This window comes from Schistocerca americana, chromosome 1, assembly GCF_021461395.2.
Source record: "Schistocerca americana isolate TAMUIC-IGC-003095 chromosome 1, iqSchAmer2.1, whole genome shotgun sequence".
Classification (NCBI taxonomy): Eukaryota; Metazoa; Arthropoda; class Insecta; order Orthoptera; family Acrididae; genus Schistocerca; species Schistocerca americana.
Genome location: NC_060119.1, coordinates 468,055,491 through 468,065,507, shown reverse-complemented (window position 1 = coordinate 468,065,507; position 10,017 = coordinate 468,055,491).

Here is a 10,017-nt window from a genome sequence, read left to right as displayed (position 1 = left end):
GTTACTGAATTGATCAATTTGTGAAGCTGTTTCTCTTGAATAAATCATCCAATTTTCATATTGCAGTACTGTAATAAGAGGAAACGGAAGGGGAAAATACCACTCAGAATCATCAGTGTCTCCACACAGTCACGCAGTATGCGCCGAACTTCTTGCCGTGAGGTACGGGACTAACTACAGGATTTATGGTCTAGACATAAGTTGACATTAAGGCAAAACCGATCTTAACTGCAGAGTGGCCCATCGACAGTATATTAACAAAATTCGCAGTTCAATGGTTGGCTGTGATCAAGACACTACAAAGACAATTATTTAGTAAGGCAGTGGGTAAATTTAGGGATCTTCGAAGATCCAAATCTTATTCACCAATTTAGAACATAAGTCTTGATGTTATCACCGAGTTCTGTATGAATTTGATACACTTATTGAAGGCGGCATAAACTATAATTCTGAAAGAACTAATCTTTACACATGTAAGCTCTTTACCTAGGAACTGAGGTGTGTCAGTACTGAAGTATGTAGAATATACAAGAACAAGTACTACGACAGTATCGCTAACATACGTCCTTCATGTGCACTTTTCCAGATACCCATTTTCATTAATACAAAACTAGTACTCTTCTGTATTTCATTATTTATTCAAATTGAACAAGAATATGATAGCACGCAGTCATTTAATTAAAATAATAGTCTGTCAGATCCCAATAGTTACACTACCTGATCAAAAGTATCTAGGCCCATATTAGTGGACATCAGTATGGATTGTGTCCACCCTTGTCCTTTATGATGGCTTGAGGTCTTCTGGGGACACTTTCAATCAGGTGTTTGAATATGTATGAAGGTATGGTAGCCCATTTTTTTCTCCATAGTCGAAGCCAGAGAAGGTAGTGATGCTGGACATTGGATTCTGGAGCGAAGTTCACTCTCAAATTAACCAAAAATCTGTTCGATCAGTTTCAGGCCGCAACTTTTGGCAGGCTAGTCCATTTCAGAAATGTTTTTGCTGCCGACAAATCACTGCCTCACAGATGCTGCTTTATTACAGGGTGCATTGTCATGCTGACACAGACTATCATGGTCACCAAATTATTCTTCTGTTGTGCACAGTAATAATGCTGCAAAAAGTGGCCATTTCCTTTTCTTAAGCGCAATAAGAGGACCGTCCCCTACCCACAATAAACAACCCCATAGTGTGACACCGCCTCCCCTGCACTCCACTGTTGGCACTACAAATGTTGGCTGATAACATTCTCCTGGTATTCACCAAACCCAAACCAAACTCTTCACTCTCGCCTCCAGCCATCCACTCAAGATTCGCTTAGCACCGACTTCAGTAAAACGTGGCTGATGAGAAGCTTCTCGACTATGTTACCCCATTCCCTTTTAACTCCCTACGCACAGTCACTGTATTAGCTGAGCTGTTTATAGCACTCTGGAACTCACTAACGATTTCTTCCGCTGAATTCACACAATTTTTAGAGCCACTCTCTATAGTGGTAACTGTCCTGCTCTTCAAGTACCTGAGTACTGCTCTTAGTTTGGGTGTTCCTCCGCATTTCCACTCCACAGTCACATCACTAACAGTCGACATCGGCGACTTTAGAAAGACTGAAATGCCGCTGATGGATTTTTTACTCAGATGACATCCAATGACTGGTCCATGCTCCAATGTCACTCACCTGTACTGTCCAAAACATTCTGCTTCTCTACTGACAACACAATACTCCATATCTCCTTTTACACTGGTGTATTTGACTTTCGCGATATCTAGTGATCACTTTAGCATTACTTAGGGTATCCAGATACTGTTGACCGACCAGATAGTGTATCTGTTTGGCAGATCCTGTGCCACTTAACCTCCTCATGGCATTCATCGGTAAGGTTTTAAAATCTGTGTGCTTCACTAACTCGGTTTTCGATTTGTATACTGATCGCTGTATATTTCCAGTGATGGTCGCATTCCATTATATCCGAAAAAGTCATCTAAAGATGTACCATTGTCCTCAAACACACAATTGTTTTGCGATTTGGTTCGAAACTGTTTATAGTTAACTCACGTTTATTCAGATATTTATATATCTGAATGTTGTCTGTACCATAGGGCATGGCCGACAGAACAGATAGCACTCAGATGTATATATTTATGAAAAACAGAGTAATGTTTGCTTCATGCGTGTGCATAGACATCATCCACAGTCCTACGGCGAACATAATTTGCGGGTAGGGAGTTTAATGGGCGAGTTGCACTGCATAGCAGCACGCGATTAAAATTTGCGTCAGTGAGGGACCATGTCCAGATGGCCAAAGCGGCAGTCTGCCTTTGGCGACAGAGCAGTGCGACTGGAGCTGTTTAGATCCTCACCTGGTGCTCGTTTTCGAGGTGTTTAAGTGCTACAGCGGCTTTCGCATTAGTGAATGTCTTTCTAATAAATGGCCAATTCATATTGAAAATTGTTGTTGAAATTAGGGGTTCTCGAATGAATATATATGCCCCAAAAGTGCTGGAAGTAAAATAATTTCTTCGAGATGATGTGAAGGTTCCCTGTACTGATCTTGTGGGAACTACCTCTCACTTTTGAGCAGCATGGTTTACATTAAATTACAAACTGATGCTGCATATGACACGGTTTTAGAGGAGATAAGGGTAAGGTCAAGCTCTGACATTCAGATGGCAACATTGGTCCAGTGACTGTGGATCATGTGGTTCTTGGACACAGGACAATCCACACATTCAGACCCCCACTCGAAGTGCTGGAAGCTGATGTGGCAGCTGCACTCAGGCCCTCTGAAACGTTTCACAGCCACATCGTGGACAAGTGGACACAGCTCTCTACATGCCCTGTTTCGAGTGGAGTACGACAGGTATACACTTAAATCAGCAACCATATTCTATCCTACCTCTAGATCAGGGGATATGATCTTCGTATATGGTGCCCAGCCAAAGACCTGCTTGTGTTGTGGAAAAGAGGGCCATGTTAGCTGGAAGTGTCTGCAGTACTGTATCTCTTAGCCCTGATCTCTAGATCTGATATGTCCACCACCTCGACATCTGTACCTTTCACATGTGTAGTGACACACAAGATGGATGCATGGGCCTGACCATCCACCGGATTTTTCGCAACTGGCGATGCCAAGTGAGGACGAGGAGTGGCAGCTGACACCTAATCAGGTCTCCTCTCCTTATGCTCCGCCAGTTGTTGTAGGTGGTAAAAAAGAGACCCAAAACGGGATGGAAGTTGATGCAGTGGTTGTGCCCATGGCCGCCTTTGTGCGAAGACATCGCTCCTGTTATCTGATGTAGAGACGCACTCTCAGTCCCAAAGAGGCATACTGAAAGATGTCCTCAGCTGGTGCGCACACGAGACCGACCAACCTGTCGATTAACTTCTGATGGACACTCCATGCCTGAATGTGACCTGTATCCTTCCACGAGGCCTGTCGCCGGTCGTGCTGCTGTTGATTGCTGACCAACGCGAGGAATGACGCCCTATGTGATGCAAAGTATCCTCACACTCACCACGTACAATTGGACAGATATCTGAAGACCCTAACACTCATCCGTTGGCGTGGGTAGATGATATTCCCCAGAAATTTCGCCCGAGGCTGCAAGGACGATGATTGGTCTCTGTAGCACTGGAGCGGTAGAACACTTTTTGCGGTGAAGGAGTGGCTCGGCGTGGTTGTGCTGCTGCGGTTACACCCCCTCTCCCTATTGTTATGAACGCCCCAATGCCTACGCATGAGCAGCAAGCCAGCAAGTTTGCCTCCATCAATCTCAGCTTGATCAGCACAGATATAAAACTTCAACAGCTGCACGATATGCTTAGGGTTGTGGACGTGGATGTTGATCTACATCAGGAAGTTCGACTGGAGACCTTACTGGACTTCCATGGGTTTACTGCTTGCATCACTTCTTCTGCTATGGGAAGCAATGATACCGCTGCCCTTGTTTGAGATGGAACAGAGATAAGCAATGTGATATAATAACTGTTGGCGTGGGGACTGGGATTCGACACACAAGGTACTCGAGTTGTTAATGTTTATCACCATTCTGCGACGGATAAAAGATGGAACTGGTCATAGTTTTATGTGGAAGAAATTACACCTCTGTTCTTGGGTCGCCATTCCCACACCATTATTGGTGATGACTTTAATAGTGTGCTGTCTCAGAAAGACCAACAACCAAACTATACTCTATGCCATATCTTCGTACAACACTGTGTTTTGCTGATATTTGGGAGGTGTTACATGGAGATCACCTAACTTATGTGGCCTGTCATTCCACCAGTTGACTCTATCGCATCTACATCTCGTCTGATCTTGCGATGGTGATTGTAGCAGAGTCTTTCTTGGACATAGTGCATACATCTGCATGGTCAACCTCTGGAGAAGTTGGGGTTATTGAAACTGCATGTGCCACTTTTATGGGATCAGGAATATGGGCAACTCATTGCGACTAGGTGGGCCTCATGTGAATGTCGACTGTTGCTGTGTTTGTCGTGGCTTCAGTGATCCCTCAAATCCATCAGACCAACTTTACGATATGCACTGGTTGGTTAGAGTAGATTGCTCTGGTACTGAAAAAAGATGACTTTTATTATGCACTTCTCTGGGAACAAATGACGTTTCCACCGTCGAATCACCAGGCAGAGTTCCATGGTGCCAAAGCAAATATCCTCATCCTACCTACTATGGGCTTGAAGATGTCGTGGTGCGAACAAGATGCCATGACAGGATAGATTAAGAACTTCCTTCTATGCCGCACAGTATCTCCGAACGACGACAAAGGAAACGAAGATTGGTACATGCTCTGGATCTCCTGGATGGTAGCAATGTGACTGACCAGATGAACAGTGCACGTGTGTTCGTCATCCACTATCACCAAGTGTATTAGGAGGTGCGCCGTGATGATGTGGACTTGGCAACAGGCCCTCAGACCTTCACTGGCGCATTTGCTGATACAGTGTCAGCATCCCTTTTGGAGAAAATTGCGAGCGATGATGTGTGGACGTCCTTGCCAAGGGGGCAGATAGTAAATTACAGGTCTAGGTGGTTTCCCGTTGGAATTTTATTGGCCCTTTAAGGATCTGATGGCCATGCAGTGGAAGGAGATGTATCAAGAATTGCTGTCATTAGCAGTCGCATTCGGATTGAACATTATTTCCCGATCACCTTCCTCAATTGTGATTTCAAAATCTTCATCAGGATCTCGGCGATGTATATTAAGCGAGTATTGCGCCAAATTATTTCGTATGAAGAAACATCTTTGGGGTTGGTGCAGTAATCCAGATGACCCATAGCGATTATTGAGATATGATCGCACTTGCGTCAGTCTGTATGTTGAGCAGCGCCCCGGTCTCCATGGACTTTGAGCATGTGTCTGATGAAGTGAGCAACTCTTTCCTGACTGCCATAATGGATCGTATGGCCTTCCCTGCGGCCTTTATCCAGGTGCTCAAGAGCGTTGGTGCTTCGCAGTGTATGATGATTAATTGTAGGGTAGAAGGACAGATTCCCATCTTACATGCATTTCGACAGGGATATCATTTTTCAATGATTCTCTATGCAGTAGTGACAAAGCTGCTTCTATGCGGGCAAAAACAAAAACTTCTGGGATCATACTGAAAGGACACAATTTCCAATTCCGAACTTACGCGGATGACCTAGTTTTTTTCGCCTGTTCTGAAGAGGAGATCCGGAAGGCGCTAGGATGGATCGAGCGGTATGGGAATGTGACAGTCATCACCATGAACATGGCCGAGTCACGTTGCCATGGCAATCGGCAGAGGGCTCTGGGAGGGGAGCGTGGCCTGGTTGGATACGCTTTGGTTTTTGAGCATCGTTTTTGCGGAGAGATGTCCGTCTTACCACGGCATTGAACATTAACGCCTTTTACAAGCTCACTGCACAGGCGTTCAAGGCCACCCCCTCCGAGCTGTAGATACTGTCCAAATGGTCGCCTTCATTAACACCTACATAGCGTCCTGGATACCGCGCATAGCGCAAATCCTACCGATGACTCCAGTGCTGGACAGCGGACCCAGTTACTTCCTTAGCAATGGACTTCTCTTCAAGATACGATACGTTGACCTCAACCTTCCCCCTCGAAGCTCTTGAAGCAGCCCCTTACACTAATAAGCCAAAACCATGTGACTATTGTCCATCTCGAAACTGGATGCCGCCTGGTGGCGTTGCAGGCACGTGACATGGTAACAGAAGTACGAAAGCGGAGCACACACGGACAGGGGATCACCCTAGCGAAGATACGGGCTGCAAATGGGGAAATCTACTGAGGTAAGCGGCTTTGACAAAGGGCAGATCGTTATTACGCAGAGCCTGTGAAAGAGTATCTCGATACAGGCGAAACTGGTCAAACATGAGCTACTGTCATCAGCATCTACAGAAAGAAGTAGAAGGACAAGGCACAGAACGTGGTGTTCGGAGGCTTGTCTGCTCTTTAATGTAGGATAGATGGTGATTTCCGGCATCTCTAGCGAGACAACCCAATGATGATGCACACACAAGTGTTTCGGAGCACATCATTCATCGGGATTCGACCGCCGATCAATGGAAACATGTCGGCCTTTCCAGTGAAACACATTTTTGCTACACAGAGGCCGTCATCGAGGTAAACGGCGGCTCGAAACTCGCAGCGTGCCACGGCACAGGGTGGTGGGAGCAGTAATGCCATAGCAGACATCCTCCTGCGCTGGCATGGGACCTGTGGAGGTAATCGATGACGCGCTACGAACCGCGAACATCCCTTCATGCTTCATGTCTTCTTCGACGGCGACGTCATCTTCCAGCAGTCAAACTATCCGTATCTCGGAGTCAGAAACGCGCTACAGTGGTTTGAAGTGCGTTGGAGTGGACTCAGTTTGATGTCCCGGCGACCAGATTCACCTAATTTAAATCCTATTGAACCCATTTGGGTCACTATCGGGCGCCAGGACCTCGTACATTAATCAGCAGCCCGTTATTTACACGAATTACATGACCTGCGCATAGACATGTAATGCCACATACCTCCACAAATCTACTAACAAGCTGTCGGATCCTTGATAAGGAGAATCAGTGTTGTATTTCGCTCCAAAAACGGACAAACAAGCTCTTAACATCAGTACCATGTTCAAGGTATGGATCGTCGACACTGTTTCACCGGCCCCCTCACTGATGAAGTGGTGTCTCTGTCCTACTTTCCTCTGTTGCACACGCCTGCGCTCTCCCACATCAAAATATTCTTCCTCGATTATAGCTATGGGCACGCGAATATGCCCTGGGCATGTGATGTGTACCGCCTGTTGGTGACGAACCACCCTCGGAATATGGTTGAAAGACGTCACCTAGGAGTAGCGTGGTCTGCGGTGAGGCGAGCGATTCACCAGAAATGTTTTACGATTGAGATTGGCACCACATGGTACCTCATGGTCATCGAAAGGTTTCCAAGACCAGACTGCAGATGTTGTTATAGTTGACTCGCCTATGTGCGTACGGTGTCGTACGGTAGACACGGATAAACGTCACCTGGAATGTGGTCTTCCCGTTTATGTGTGAATTCTAATGAAGAAAATGTTTGCCATCTATGTCCGAGTGGTACCCGCACAATCGAGCCAGGAATGCTCCTTCTCCCGCTTAAACCTATTTTCCAGACAGAAAGGACCACACGATGAACTGCATCAGAAGACTTCCTGTGTACGGTCTCAAAAATACGCTTCGCTTTTCGACTTTCATACAGGATCTATATGATCAAGTGTAGTACAATACTAGCTATCGTCAGACTTCAGTTAATTACACTACTGGCCATTAAATCTGCTACACCACGAAGATGACGTGCCACAGACGCGAAATTTAACCGACAGGAAAAAAATGCTGTGATATGCAAATTTTTAGCTTTTCAGAGCATTCACACAAGGTTGGCGCCGGTGGCGACACCTACAACGTGCTGACATGAGGAAAGTTTCCAACCGATTTCTCATACACAAACAGCAGTTGACCGGCGTTGCCTGGTGTAACGTTGTTGTTACGCCTCGTGTAAGGAGGAGAAATGCGTACCATCACGTTTCCGACTTTGATAAAGGTAGAATTGTAGCCTATCGCGATTGCGGTTTATCGTATCACGACATTGCTGCTCGCGTTGGTCGAGATCCAATGACTGTTAGCAGAATATGGAATCGGTGGGTTCAGGAGGGTAATACGGAACGCCGTGCTGGATCCCAAGGGCCTCGTATCACGAGCAGTCGAGATGACAGGCATCTTATCCGCATGACTGTAACGGATTGTGCAGCCACGTATCGATCACTGAGTCAACAGATGGGGACGTTTGCAAGACAACAACCATCTGCACGATCAGTTCGAGGACGTTTGCAGGAGCATATACTATCAGCTCGGAGACCATGGCTGCGGTTACCCTTGACGCTGCATCACAGACAGGAGCGCCTGCGATGGTGTACTCAACGACGAACCTGGGTGCACGAATGGAAAAACGTCATTTTTTCGGATGAATCCAGGTTCTGTTTACAGCATCATGATGGTCGCATCCGTGTTTGGCGACATCGCGGTGAACGCACATTGGAAGCGTGTATTCGTCATCACCCGATTTTTTTGGTATGAGGTGCCATTGGTTACACGTCTCGGTCACCTCTTGCTCACATTGACGGCACTCTGAACAGTGGACGTTACCTTTCAGACGTGTTACGACCCGTGGCTCTACCCTTCATTCGATCCCTGCGAAACCCTACATTTCAGTAGGATAATGGACGACCGCATGTTGTAGGTCCTGTACGGGCTTTTCTGGATACAGAAAATGTCCGACTGCTGCCCTGGCCAGCACAGTCTCTAGATCGCTCACCATTTGAAAACGTCTGGTCAATAGTGGCCGAGCAACTGGCTCGTCACAATACGCCAGTCACTACTCTTGATGAACTGTGGTATCGTGTTGAAGCTGCATGGGCAGCTATACCCTTACACGCCATCGAAGCTCTGATTGACTCAATGCCCAGGCATATCAAGGCCGTTATTACGGCCAGAGGAGGTTGTTCTGGGTACTGATTCCTCAGGATCTATGCACCCAAATTGCGTAAAAATTTAATCCCATGTCAGTTCTAGTTTAATATATTTGTCCAATGAGTACCCGTTTATCAACTGCATTTCTTCTTGGTGTAGCAGTTTTAATGGCCAGTAGCGTACTTAAGCAGTGTATTGAATAATCCCACCGCGAAGCTGGACGGTACCGGGTAAGAGAAGTTGATTCTGGTGGACGTGATCTGAATCTCAGAATGGACCACTGAAGAAGACTGTATTGAGAGAAGTCGTATCTGGATCCCCTCTGTGGAGATCTCGGACTGGATAGCGTTTATTTTCTGATGCTTTCGAGTTGTCGTCGCTCTTATGTTGCACTACCGGAAGGGCATCCTCAGTTTCGTTCTATTCTGTTTTATATTGTTTACTGATAAAATACAGAGTCACACAAGTTTCATTTTGCATTGTAATTTTGAAGGAAAAAAAAGAATGTTTCAGACGACCGCTCGCGATAAGCCGGGTGTAAGCGGCTAAGGCAACGGTTCGAGATCAGGCGCAGTACAAATTTTCAGCTTCCGCCGTTGCATTACCACAATGCCATCACGATTTTCCACCCACCCTTCCCTTTTCCTTCGGACATTTGACGTTTGCATAAGATTTATTCGCCTGTCAAAACTGTATTCACAATGCGACACCCACCGTTTTCGAACGTTTTGATTATTTACTTGCATACCATGACAAAATAATATAATTGTTCCTCTGCATGATGGTGCATCTACTACTCTACATCCACACTCCGCAAGCCACCTGACGGTGTGTGGCGGAGGGTACCCTGAGTACCTCTATCGGTTCTCCCTTCTATTCCAGTCTCGTATTGTTCGTGGAAAGAAGGATTGTCGGTATTCTTCTGTGTGGGCTCTAATCTCTCTGATTTTATCCTCATGGTCTCTTCGCGAGATATACGTAGGAGGGAGCAATATACTGCTTGACTCTTCGGTG